A 208-nucleotide genomic window follows, 5' to 3' on the forward strand; every position below is an offset into this window, starting at 1 on the left:
ACTTTTTTTATTTATAAATTCATAATTTTACAGCTTATTTTACAAACTTAAAAAAATATTTCATTATATTTATTATATATTTTTTAATTTATCATGAAATCATGTATATATTTCTGTTACGTCCTGTGCAGACATGAGTCATGCACTCTATCTTTGCCTCCTCTGTCAGGAAACAACAAACTATTCCGAATCGTAAGACCCTTTTTTT

Source organism: Odontomachus brunneus, unplaced genomic scaffold, assembly GCF_010583005.1.
Source record: "Odontomachus brunneus isolate Ranch 3 - 2012 unplaced genomic scaffold, Obru_v1 Obru_scaffold_299, whole genome shotgun sequence".
NCBI lineage: Eukaryota > Metazoa > Arthropoda > Insecta > Hymenoptera > Formicidae > Odontomachus > Odontomachus brunneus.